Genomic DNA, 12,883 nt, shown 5'->3' on the forward strand with positions numbered 1-12,883 from the left:
ACTAATTGATGTAGCTTTAAGTTTATTCCTAAAATGCTTGTTTTCAATTTGCTTTTTTCATTCTGATCCTGTATTACCCAGCTAACAGAAAGGAGTTCACACAACCTCACATTTTTACACACTAATGGAAAACCCATAGCATTTCATGTTCTAGATCGATACTGCATTTTGATACGTTGCAATCAGCTAGAAAAGAACCCAGACAACTTGTGGTCATGTCTGAGAGCCTTCCTCCGAGATCACTGCTGGGGCCCTGATCTCAAGTTTGATAATGTTGTTAATAATGATTATGGTAATTAACATTTACCTTACACTCAAGTGTTTATTACAAACAATGCCCTTCTGGTATTGACTTATTTAATGTTCCCAATATTCCTGAGGTAAGAGCTAGCTGATTCAGTACCACGCTGCTAGTGAGTGTGGGAGCTTGGCCTCAGAAGCAGGCAATCTGGTTCCTTCCAGACCACTTTCATGGTATGCTATCAGCTTAATAATCAACAGCTCTGAAAATATCCAGTGACATCAATTAAACAACAAACTTGTCTAGACTGGATGCAAATAACAGATATGCAGCCAAATAAAACCACATATCCTCAGTCTTTGTCCTTCAAATACAACTCCTCAACCCCTTGGGATTTCCTGAGTGACAACAGGAGTGGCTTTTGTCACTGCCAAAGTGCCCCTTCCCATCAACCCATGTTAATAGAGTAAATGATAGAACCTCTACCTGTTCATTGTCATCACGCTCCCCAAAACTCTAAGGAGGGGAGGGGGAACAGAAGCTCTAACAATCTCCAGTATCCCATAATCAGTCAGACTACACACACAGTAAGATATCTGTTGGTCAGGCAGTGGACACACACAGTGCAGGCAGGGTAGCAGGGCTAGACAAGGCTGTGGTTCTGAAACTCCTACATAATTTACAGCATGTGTGTCATGCTGGGTTATACCATTCATTATGGAGTCAGGAAATGGCATTCCTGCCGCCCAAGTCCTTCTAGTGAATTACCAAACCTAAGGAGGACGTGGTTCCGAGAGACAGAGATCTGGAGCCTACAACAGAGGTAGCCTGAGATGCAGTACCTGCTACAGGGTACAGGCATCCAGAGTGAGGTCAGCTGAGTGAGATTCAGCCTCTAAACTTAGAAGTTTGGCACTAAATCTGAACTTAGTATCAAATGAGCTGAAGAGCAGCGTATAGAGAGCTGAGTAAGGGGAACCCCTCATATTTAGTGTCAGAAGTATGTGGTAAAGACAGTGGTGTGTATGCACAGGAATACAGCACCTACTACAGAAAGTACATTTGACCTCTCTGAAAGCTAGAAACAGAAGCTGCTGAGACAGATTATCAGTATGAGGTCTCCACAGGGAAAGCTCAACCTCGAAGTCCCCCTCACACAGTAAAACTGGCTTCCTAACCAGGTTGTTCTTGACTGGTTGTAATGCCTTCAATTCCCTCTGGTTCTGGAGCCTGCTTCTCCAACACTGTACAATACTTTTCCAGTAAGATTCTCTTCTCTGTCCAGGCCAGCAGAGTAGGGAATTCTCCTTTGGTCAAGGGGACTGCTAGCGGACTAGGGAGCAACACTACAGTTTAGATTTTAGTGGACAGCGTCTAGCCTCACTTCCTGCTTCATTTGCAAAGTCTGCTGTCAGGGCTGGAGAGAGAGAGGGCTTGGAGGAAAGAGCACTGGCTTCTCTTACAAGGACCTGGGTTTGGTTCCCAGCCCCCACATAGCAGCTCACAGTGGTTTGCAACTCCAGTCCCAGAGGGTCAGATGCTTTCTTCTTGCCTCTATGAGCACCAGGCACATGAGTGGTGCAGAGATAAACATGCATGGAAAACACTCAGACACATAAAATTAAAAAGTAATTTTAAAAAAATTAGTAAATGCATAGAGGTTTTGACCTTTGCTATAAGAAAACCCTCATTAAACAATAACCAGGAGACAAGAATATCTGCACTCCTAAAACCCCACAAGGCCCAAGAAACAATGGGCACAGGGGACCCTGGGAGTACAGATTGTTACCAGAGCTTTGCAAGCCAGGTTATGGAGTTTATGCCAATTAATACCAATTTAATTGTTTACCACTGAGTTCTCCTGTGCTCCAAGGGGCGAACATGAACTTACATCTTATCCTGTAGGTGAGGTCACCTTGGCAGGCTAGTGCCCTGAGGCAGCCTTCTGGTTTCTCCCCATTTCCTCAGAGACAGCTGCTAAACCCAGACAAGGGTGGATTCTTTTTACCCTCAGGAGCCTCCAATGAGTGGCAAAGCACTTTTTTCCCAACAGCTTATTTATTTATTTATTTTTGGTTTCATGTTGAAAATAACAAAGAGTAATGAGAAATGCACATCTGGAGACACATGGAGCATTAATAAAATAAAACAAATAAATATGAAACATGGAGAGAGCCTCCACTCTACGCCCCCCCCCCCCATAAGGCAGGCCCAGCTCCTGCTCTCTCCATACGGACAAATATAGGCATTATTCTTCACAAGAAAGGTTACTCACCCCAAATATATGAATGAGCCATATTCTCAATCAAAGGCAGCAAGAGACTAACAGTAAAAGCTAGCTATAAACATATACTTCTTAAAATTTTGCCAAGTAAAGTAGGACATGTTTAACAAAACAAAATAAACTGGGAAACATGTAACTGTGCTTTTCATAGTTCATATGCAGTCATTAAAACAGGCTTCTTCTGAACATGATTTATTAAATAAAAAGAAAATTAATGAAGAGCTATATATAAAAGGCACAGAAAACCATGGCAGTCAACGAGGTGCATTATAGGCTCCTGAGGGAAAGAAGAATCCACCACTGGCTGCATGTGAGCTTCAACCACAGGGATGGTTCTGGAAGAATTCTGGATTTGAACTGCTTTGGTTTTCAATGCCATTAAGCAACTAAGTTGTATCTTAATGTCATTTCTTGATACAAAATGGTAAATGTCGCTGGTTTCCTTCTAAAGCAAGAAGTGACTATCTGAGAAGCAGAAATGCACCAAGGTCTCCTAATGACCGCACCTACTCTAGATCATTGGCTTTTTCCAAGATCTGAGTTGAAAGAGCAGAAGGATGACCAAGTGGTTATGTTAATATTGTGTCTTCCCAAGAGCATAGAAAAGCATTTTACATCTGTACCTTTCCATCCACTCCTGAACAGATTTATAGACCAACCTACCAGATGGAGACATGACTAGGTGCTAGATATGCCTGCATCCAGAGAGACCAGATGCAGTAAGGAACTAATGAACAAAGGTATATAAAATAGTGCAGCCAAACACTCAACCTAGTCCTCACATCACTGTTAGGTTCTCAAAAGCCCCAGCCTGATGGCAGCCACACCCACACCCTACTGAGCTCTCTTTCCACTGAGGGAGCCTCCAGCCCCAGCAACCCACTGGATGCCTGGAGGCGAATTCTGAAGGTAGCCAGAAGTCAATAAGTGCCATCAACGGGCAGCCATTAGAGGGCAGCAGAGCATGCCCTGAGCAGCAGGACAGGACAATTACAAGCCTTTTAATCAAGGCTCGGCAAATTACACTTCAAAAGAGATTATAATTGATGGTATGTGTGGGGTACTGGAACTCTTCTTTCAATAAGGATAAATCAACCAGTCTGCTTGGAAAATTCAGTTAAATTCTTTGAAGAGTGTTTTTTTTAACAACCAGAGAAAACCCATTAGGATTGCCTGAGGCTAACTAAATCATCTCTAATAAATCTACATCATGTAGACACAGAATGGTGGTGAACAAAGGCAGAACACAGGCTCCGTAGCCTTGTATTTCCAGGAAAACATTGAAACATAGCTCTCCTTAAAAGCTGGTTAGGAATAGCTTCAACTGTTGGTTTTGAAAAAAAAAAAATCTTTGAAATAAAAACAACCCCCAGCACAGGACCACTGCTCACCGCTTCCTGCCTGGCTCGCCACACCCACGCACAGAACTGTGCCAACGCGAGCTTCTCTCAGCATCAGGATGACACTGGGGAACTTCATGTGACTTTTTTGTTAGTGCAGGTGCCAGTATGAGTGGTAACCTAGTTTTAAAACAATACGGACAGTTTCAAAGGAAAGAACAACAATCCTCTGGAAAGACTAAGTTACCATGGCAAAACAATGGCTGGCTTTCATCACAGCAAAGCCCAGCTCCCAGTCCTCTTCACCTTCCTGTACTGCAGACCTGACCAGTTCGGAATTTCTCTGGGCTATCATCAAAACTCTTCTCCCCAGACCCTGCTTCTAGAGAGAGGTGGTTGGCTTTGTTGTTGCTGATTTGGTTTCCTAGTATCCACAACGATACACACATGCACTCCATTAGGCTGAACTCAGACTAAATCCCATTCCCTAGACAATGATGTTCCTAACTAACACATTTCAAGGGAGCTTCAGTGAGTTGTATTTCAAGGTCCCAGGCTACAAACAATAAGAGTATAAATTAACTTTAATCCTGTTACTCATATGTTAGGTACCACAAACAATAAGAGTATAAATTAACTTTAATCCTGTTACTCATATGTTAGGTACCACATAAGAAACAGTATTTTTGTTCAAATGAAATATTATCTATAACGTGCATTGATATTTTTAGACTGTTTATTTATATAATGTAAAAAGGTTTACCATTACATAAAACATTACCCCCCATCAAAATCATTTTAATTTTTTATTTTATGTGTATGACTGTATTGCTTCCATGTATTTATGGACATTGTGTGCATGCCTAGGCCAGAAGAGTGCACCTGATGTCCTGGAACAGGAGCTAATGATGGTTGTGAGGCACCAGGTAGATGCTGATAGCTAATTCAACTCAGGTCCTCTGTGAGTATAGCCAGTGTTCTTAACCCCTGAGCCATCTCTCCAGACCCAGAAAATTCCTTACGTTTGTTGTTGTTGTTGTTGTTTGGGTTTTGGGGGGTTGTTTGTTTGTTTTTTGAGACAGGGTTTCTCTGTATATGCCTTGCTGTCCTGGAACTCAGTCTGTAGACCAGGCTGGCCTTGAACTCTGAAATCCACCTGCCTCTACCTCCCAAGTGCGGGATTAAAGGTGTGTGCCACCACTGCCTGGCAAATTCCTTACTTTTATGGGCATAATCACTAAAACCACTTCATAGGAGTGAAGGTCAGGTGAGTGTGATTTATATACATATATGGTATCTGGCAAACTCCAAGACAGTAATTCCTCAATAAACACTGCCTTCTACCTATAGCTAAAATTTCCTTCTTCCATTCACTGCTAGCTGAACCACTGATTCAACCACAGTCAGAGAATTCCCACTAAAGCCTTCTTGGGCCACCAGATGAAGTCCTGCCCTTGTTATAAATAGCACATGCCTAGATAATCATTAGTGGCCTTCACCTATGATTCTACAGACAACTACACAGTATCTCATTTTATCAGATGAGAAAAACTAGGGCTGGAGGAATACTTTGCTTGGGTCACACAAATGGACAGATGGCCAATCACAGAAGCATCTTATGCCCATTTTTCTATCACTGTGGGTTGATTTCGTGGTATACAAATGCTGCATATTGCTAAAGCTGTAATGAATTCAAACAAACAGAAGCGTCCAGAAGGAAAACTCTGGACATCGATGATGTGCATTTAAGGAGTAAAAACCAAAAACTAAAACTATGCAAGCAGCATGCTCTGACCTGTCTGCTCAGGACACTACCAATGCTAAGCAACTCTTCCCAACTCCGCAGTGGTCAGATCGGGAGGCTACAGCGAACTTCAGCAGCAGAGACAAGGACCTTCCAAGACTGCACGTACTTTGGATGATATTAAGGTCACGTTTGCTAAAGAGTCCTTTATCTGTTCTGGAGACTGGGAAGTCAAGAAAGACCACGGTTCCAGCCAGTTCAGGACCTGCTGAAGCTGCTCCTAGGTGGCACTGTTTGGATAGCCTCACAGGATAGAAGGGCAAAGGGAGAATCACTACATCTTTATAGAGCAGGACAGAGGAGTGAGAAGGACTGCCTGCTCCCTTTAACCTGGAGTCCCATCATGAGATCTGCAGCCTCTGCATCCATCACTTCCTGAAGCATGCAGCCTGCCTGCCCCACAATGGGGACCAAGTCAGTCTTGGTGACACTTAGATGCCTGCCACAGCACTAGGATCTGGGAAGGGACAGATACTTGGAATAGGACTGATAATCTGTCAGTAAAACTGTGTTTCTCCTGTTTCTTTATATTTCAAAATGTCCATGATAAATGTCCAATGCAGTAAAATCTTTAAACATGCAAACACTGTGAAAAAGGAAGTTTTAAACAACAGTTACTAGGTAGCTTTTTTTTTTTTTAATTTCAAAATCAACAGAGAAAGGTATGGTAGTCCATGCCTATAATCCCAGCAGCAGTCAGGGGTTGGAGGAAATAGGGCTGAGTTGTAGGACAGCTTGACCTGTACACTAAGAGAGAAAAGGAAGGAGGGAGGGAGGGAGGGAGGGAGAGAGAGAGAGAATGTGAATGAATGAATTTAGGAAACAGACTATCCCCTCAAAGTGTTCTCACATTCACTAACATAATCTAACAGTGTTTGTGGGTAATGTCTATGTGGACCCATTAGGATCACTGAGGAGGGAAGAGCGCTATTCTGATAAATTCCGTAGGTGTAGAGTAAGACACGGTGGCAGGCAACTTCGAGCCAGGGTGTGCAGAGCTCCAGCTCTGCCATATTCTTGGCACTCACTTCTAGCTCCCATGTCTTTCTCACTTAGAGAGTAGCTGTCTTCTCAGCAGGCCCCCTCTATCACCACTCCCACAAGACATACTTGCTTCAGGTGATTAACTACTAGGAAACATTATGTCTACAGTACATACTCACTGTGACACGTGGACAGTAAGGAGTGACTGGGCAGACAAGAAGGCAGGTCTGCTAGGTAAGCATCAACAGCATCATAAATGTTATAGTTTGAGTCAGACAAATGGAACTCTAAACTGTGTGCATGCTGCATATTAATACTTAAAAACATGTTCTGCATGTCGTAACAATGTATCCTGCCTATGTAGTCAATAAAGACAATTGTGTTTCTGACATCAAAGCACGTGTGGTCTCCGCTGTTTGAATGTTCCTGTCTGCTGGCCTAGGAGAATACCCACACTCCACACTCAGCCAGTGCACGCCACTTGTTGACTAAACCCCCTCCTTACAATCACAACAGCTTTCTCACTTAGGTTCCATTTAGAAAAATAACTAGGAAGTAAGAAAATTAAGGTTAGATAATTTTAAACTAATCCAAGCACTACAAATTGAGTATGTATTTTCTTTGAAAAGAATATTAAATTACATAGTTCAGGGACATTTGCTGAGCCATCTGGGCCTTGGCCCCTAACTGTAGACTCTGGGAATGGCTTACTCGCTTTTCCTGCTTACACACAGGGCTTTCATCATCTATATTTCCACATTTGCACTCGTCATTACTTACTGTGCACTCTTCCCACCTCAGCGTGTATTACAGACGTCAGACTAGCCCCCACCTCACGTTTTCACTTTACTGCCCTTCACCTCACTTTGTTGATGCTTTTCGTCTTGCAGCTTCTCCTGGAAACATTTAGATGACTTCTGACTCTGGTCACCCCACTGTCACTTGGCAGAAGAATCTGATTTGTTATTCATAAGAGAATTGCCGAGGAAAGTCTAGGGTCCCTCTGGACAGCTAAAAGGAAAAGCTTTTACTGTCACGTGTCTTCCAATACTTGAAGCAATAAAGCTCACTTTCATTATCAACCACTATAATCACTATACTCTACAGAGAAGAAGATGACCGCAGAAATAAAAACAAGTGGCTACTATAGGCCATGCAACATGCAAAATAGTCTTTTAAATGAAAAACTGTAGCAATTATTTATAAAAAGTAATCTGAGGTTCCTGGGTGCATACATGCACGCATGTGTGCGTGTGTTAAATAAGACAGGGTATAGTTCTGTTAGAATGCACGAGGCCCTGGCTTCACCCGCAGTGCTCAAAGGTAAAGTAGGACTTAAAGGACTCCTTCCAAGGGGCCGCTGCTTCCTCTGCTCACCAAGTGCACCAAGGTGCACTTCCTGCTTCAGTGACTACACTGCCAGTCCAGCCCTGGCGCTGCATCCTGGTCCTGAACAGGATCAGGGTTACAACTAGATTATATCTGGAGCCAGCTGACAGGAGTCAAATCCTGACTGCGCCTCCCACTCAGCATTACTTCCATGGTATGACAGAATTCTTCTATTGAATCCCCCTTTTAGCTCAAACTTACTCACACAGGCTTCAAGGCTTAAATGTTAAAAACAATCGCCCTTGCTGACTATGGTCTTCTCTATGACTGGGAATCTACCGTGTCATCTGTGAACCACAAAGCAGCAATCTGTTCATGGTACCCAATCCCTCACAGTGGAAAAGTATATGGTACATCATGTGTTGACAGGCAAGTTCTATTTGCATTAAGTGAGGCGGGAAGGGCATATGTGAGAAGCCTTAACACTATTCTGGCCTAAACATCATACTTAACTAAATTATACATCTTCCACACTTCTATGCTGAGGAGTTATACTGCCGTTTTAACTAAGATACCCCTCTGTGTTTGGGGAGATGAGAAGCTCTACTTAGGATTTGTGAAAACAACCCCCACCCCCACCCCCAAAAAATGTTGTGATGAGTCTACCTTAACACTCAGGGGGGGATGGTTGTGGTGGTTTGAATATGCTTGGCCCAGGGAGTGGCACAATTAGGAGGTGTGGCCTCTTGGAGCAGGTGTGGCCTGGCTGGAGGAAATGTATCACTGTAGGGGTGGTGATGCTTGGAACTGGTAAGTGTTGGGAGGCTTCTGATAGGCTTTGGTCGAATCTGATACTTTGGTCTCCCGTTGTCTTTGTTTATCCCACTGTGAAAGGCCTCTCCTCCACCCAAGGCTGTTTGTCAGAGTCCAGCCTATTTAAAAAGCCCTTTCTTGTTTTAGGGATTGTAGATCTTAGCATAAATCTATGATGGAATAATAAAGTATCTGCTACTTTAACAATTCCAACTGCAGCTCTAAATATGATAAAGAATGCCATTTCTGTTCTTCCTTCTTGAGACCTTACTTTCCAGAAAAACAAATGTTTCCATGGCCATCTGACACTCTTTTGCCATGTTTTAGTCTTGAAAACCTGAATTCCATTTTGAGTACTTGAGGTTCATGTTTAAATGACAGTGCTTTAAGAAGAGAAAGAAAAATTGTGCTGCACTCCTCTTGTTACCTGAAAACATAATAGGTGTGCATATATTAAATATATTCTTATAACTGTCCAGGTCATGTTTACCAGCTGCAGTTCTTTTACTTAATGTGTGAGTATTTTGCATGGTGATATTTAATCAAGAAATTAACATGAGTAGAAGGTTGTTGATTTAAGACAAGTTTGAGATCCACTAAAGTTAGTTGTTGTATGTCTGTCCTTCTGGTGCCTTGGAAGCTTCATATTTTCTTTGGACATCATAAGACGTCTTAGCTCTTGAAGTATGACTTTAATGCTATAGGAATTTTGCCATTTTGCTAATACTGGTATGCTCAGTGCATCCATCATTCCACTGGAATTATTGATCCCATTCATATTAATTTTTGTTACAAATCTAACTGATAGGGGGGCTTCTGGGTATTTAGGTCCACATTCTATGTTCAGGCTATATATTCTGTTTTCATAGTTTGTCCTTGGTGGTCCAATCATCATGCCTGCCCACCATGTAGGTGTCATGTCTCCATCATCTTCAAGGCCCCAGCTAACCGTCCCATCACCTACTCCTTTCTGTCCTTCTGCAAGTTCTTCCAACAAGCTAAAATTACGAGTAACTTTAACTCCTGTGGAGACCGCCATCTTCTCCTGCTGCCACCTGATAGGTCTCTAGAACTTTGTACCTGCAATACAACCTCAGGTCGGCTACTAACTTTAATTGATATAGAAAACACAACTCATGTTTTTGTGGAGATGTTTCTAAGGATTTCCCCTTAACCCTTAGATAATAATGATTGGATCTAGAAGAATGGAAAGTTTTAGGAGAAAGAGAATAGTAACAGAAGATCTGAAACTAACTCGAGATCATACAGAAAGGTAAGGCCACCATCAATGAAAAATCCCTGAAGAATTGTAACAGCCAGCATCATTATTAAGACTGGACAGAAGCAGGCTCAACAGGGCAAACTTAGGAGAGCAAACCTTCAAAGGTATGTAGGTTCCAACTTGGCCAGAGGATGTCAATAGTTGCTTAAATGCTTAAATAGCTTCTTACATGCCCAAGAGTGCATTTCGAGACATCAGCATCTGAGCTGAGGAGTAGTCAGAGAGGCTGCCCTCTGCTTCATAAGGAGAGCGCTCAATAGACTGAAGGCCCAAACAGAACCCAAAAGGAACAAAAAGTTGAACTGTCTGCCTCATGGCCTGTGTGAGAAGACCTTAGTCTTCCATCCTTGCCCTGAAACTTAACGCTGCTATTCTCAGTCCTCAAGCTTTCAGTTTCATTCCAGAAGGCACAGACAGGCTCTCCTGGGTCTCTAGATTGCAGACAGCAGATCCTAGGGCAGTTCAGCTTCCAGGATTGTGTGATTCCATTTCTCATGAGACAGGGAGAGAGAAAGAGTGAGTACATGTGCTCTCCTTCCTGTGGTTCAACTTCTGCCTCCATTATTATGTGCCTCCATTTATTATGAGAGAGAAGAAGGGAGGGAGGGAGGGAGACACCTTTCCTAAGAAGATAAGAAAGCTATCACAAAAACCAACCCTAATTACCTACACTGGCAGTGTAGGGTACCTTAACTCGGTCTACTAAAGGAACAGTCCTGCCACCACAAGAAAGCTTACAGAGTTAACTAACCTTGATCCATAGGGACTCATGGAGACCAAACTGCCAACCAGAGAGCGAAGGTGGGATGGACCTAGGCCCTCTACACATATGTAGCAGTTGTACAGCTGAGTCTTCATATGGGACTCCCAAAGTGGGGGCAGGGGCTGTCTCTGACTACACAGCCTCCTTTGGATTTCTTTCCCCTAACTGGGCTGCCTTGTGAAAGTCTTGCTTGGCTTGATATGATTGGGCTGGTTGATGCCCATGGGAGGCCTCCTCCTTTCAGGGGAGAAGTGGAGGAGGGGTGGATAGGGGAGGGGAGGAAGAGAGACTGGGAGGTGAGGAGGGAGGAGAAGCTGAAACTGGGATATAAAGTAAATAAAAAACTTAGTCAATAAACAAGGAATATATCTGTGGGGAAAAAAGGGGAACGAAACAGTCCTGCTTACAAATAGTCAGAAGTGATCTCCATTTATATGAAGATAGTATCTTTGATGATACTATATCTTCATTTACAATAAACTAGTATAAAAATAAAACTAGAACAAAAAGCTGCTAAAAACTTAGCAGGAGCAGAGTAAAGGCCTTAATAACCAGGCCAAGCTTAATTATCTCTCTTTAAACAAGCATTCTGGGGTCATGAAAAAACGCTTTAGATCAGAAACTTTAAATCTAAAGGCAATGGACAAAAGCAGAAAGAAACGAGGTAACTGGCTGCAGCACGAAATACATAAAACAGGGTGGAACAGCTGTGCTGACGCTGACGTCAGGATATATCAGGCTACTCACTACAATTAAGACCAGGTGGAAAGGCCATGCTGGTGCTGACATCAGGCTACGTCACTACTGACAAATAAAAACTAAGAAAAGGCAACCTTATTGCCACACACATGGCCCTGCTTAAACCAAATGGGTCACAAACCAAAACCAAAACCAAAACTTATCATTCCACGAAAGGGACTGGGGGACTGACAGGGAGGAGAGGAAAATAAGGGAAACAAGAATACATTATACACATGTATGAAATCCGTCAGGTAACACAATTAATAAAAAGGAAATATAAAAATAAGCTAAACCATTTTATTCTTTTACCTTTTTTCTACAATGGGCTCCCAAAGCCAACGCAATCACCTACACAGCTGTCATTAGGGTGCACTGGTTCTAAGCTGAGCAGCGCATTCGCACTATTGAGCATGTACCTGTGGACTCTGTCTTATGTGTCTCTCGCCCCCTTTAGTGACATTAAAGACAGTTTATTTTTATGTTATGTGTATGAATGTCTGATGATTTATATGTTTGGACCAGGGAGTGGCACTATCAGAAGGTGTGGCCCTGTTGAAGTAGGTGTGTCACTGTGGGTGTAGGCTTTAAGAACCTCATCCTAGCTGCCTGGAAGCCAGTGTCCTCAAAGCAGCCTTCAGATGAAGACACAGAACTCTTAGCTCTGCCTGCACCATGCCTGCCTGGACACTGTCATACTCCCACTTTGATGATACTGGACTGAATCTATGAACCTGTAAGCCAGCCCCAATTAAATGTTGGGTTTTTGCTTGGGTTTGGTTTTTTTTTTAGATATTTTCTTTATTTACATTTCAAATGTTATCCCTTTTCCTGGTTTCCCCTCCGAAAATCTCCTATCCCCTATCCCCTATCCCCTCCCCCAGCTCACCAACTCACCCACTCCCACTTCCTGGCCCTGGCATACCCCTACACTGAGGCACAAAGCCTTCACAGGACCAAGGGCTTCTCCTCCCATTGATGACCGACTAGGTTATCCTCTGCTACATATGCAGCTGGAACCATCAGTCCCACCATGTGTTTTCTTTGGTTGGTGGTTTAGTCCCTGGGAGCTCTGGAGGTACTGGTTAGTTCATATTGTTGTCCCTCCTATGAGGTTGCAAACCCCTTCAGCTCCTTGGGTACTTTCTCTAGCTCCTTCATTGGGGACCCTGTGCTCAGTCCAATGGATGGATGGCCGTGAGCATCCACTTCTGTATTTTTCAGGCACTGGCAGAGCCTCTCAGGAGACAGCTATATCAAGGCTCCTGTCAGCAAGAACTTGTTGGTATCCACAGTAGTGTCTGG

The 12,883-nt window shown here is 43.1% G+C and overlaps 1 protein-coding gene and 1 pseudogene across 2 annotated transcripts in view; both read right to left on the bottom strand.

Moving 5' to 3' along the window:
* Positions 1-12,883, bottom strand: part of Sestd1 (SEC14 and spectrin domain containing 1) — a 95,956-nt gene that overhangs the window by 56,392 nt on the left and 26,681 nt on the right. The gene's annotated exons all lie outside the window — the stretch shown is intronic.
* Positions 9,398-9,844, bottom strand: LOC110284683 (annotated as a pseudogene).

The sequence above is a fragment of the Mus caroli genome, chromosome 2 (genome assembly GCF_900094665.2).
Source record: "Mus caroli chromosome 2, CAROLI_EIJ_v1.1, whole genome shotgun sequence".
Lineage (NCBI taxonomy): Eukaryota > Metazoa > Chordata > Mammalia > Rodentia > Muridae > Mus > Mus caroli.